Source organism: Schistocerca cancellata, chromosome 3, assembly GCF_023864275.1.
Source record: "Schistocerca cancellata isolate TAMUIC-IGC-003103 chromosome 3, iqSchCanc2.1, whole genome shotgun sequence".
Lineage (NCBI taxonomy): Eukaryota > Metazoa > Arthropoda > Insecta > Orthoptera > Acrididae > Schistocerca > Schistocerca cancellata.
The window spans coordinates 665,011,732-665,012,461 of NC_064628.1; the positions used below are offsets into that span (position 1 = coordinate 665,011,732).

Genomic DNA, 730 nt, shown 5'->3' on the forward strand with positions numbered 1-730 from the left:
AAGTAACAAGAAATAATAGAATATTGTTCGCCGTCCTTTACGAGAGCCTGGAAACCATTTTTGCGCTCAGCCAGAAAGCGATGGAGGACATGCTGACCATAGTTTCCAGTCTGCAAGTCCACATTCTTGTCCAGCCCACTGACAGAAATGTTTATATTCTCTATTTACACTGCAGGATCAGGAACTATGATTACAAATGAACAGTTTGAGTTTTAATTGATAGATTATTTGATCCTTTTTCACATGAACAACATAGTAATACTCTTGACGATTATACTATTAATAAATGTCTCTATCCGAAACAGCACTATGAGTAGTTCAGAGGCGACCACTACGGTAAGTTCCCATGAAGTGGTCTTTCGTCGCCGGCCGTGGTGGCCAACGTACTTGCTTCGGCAGTACATATACTAAAATTGGAACGATACAGAGAAGATTATCATGGCCCCTGCGCAAGGATGACACGCAAAATCGTGAAGCATTCCACATTTATAGTCTGGCTTTAGCTGCCGCAGCGGTCGCACGCTCCTCAAGTTTGCTCCGTGAACGTTCAGTGTTTACGCCAGTGTTTTCGTGTTTTGTGCTCGTTTATTGACGTTTTGCACGTGAATTAAGCGTTATCAATTCAGCATTTGGTCTTCTTTCGTGTCACCTTTCTACGAAGTGCCGTTGGGATTTCGGCGTTGTCCGAGATTTCTTCGCTGCAGAACACCATGGCAAACTCAGTGAGAAA

The 730-nt window shown here is 43.3% G+C and overlaps 1 non-coding gene across 1 annotated transcript; it reads left to right on the top strand.

Annotated features, from left to right (window-relative positions):
* The first annotated feature begins 383 nt into the window (after positions 1-383).
* Positions 384-490, top strand: LOC126178665 (U6 spliceosomal RNA). Its single transcript, XR_007536548.1, has one exon. It is a non-coding gene; the product is annotated as a U6 spliceosomal RNA (small nuclear RNA).
* Positions 491-730: the final 240 nt, after the last annotated feature.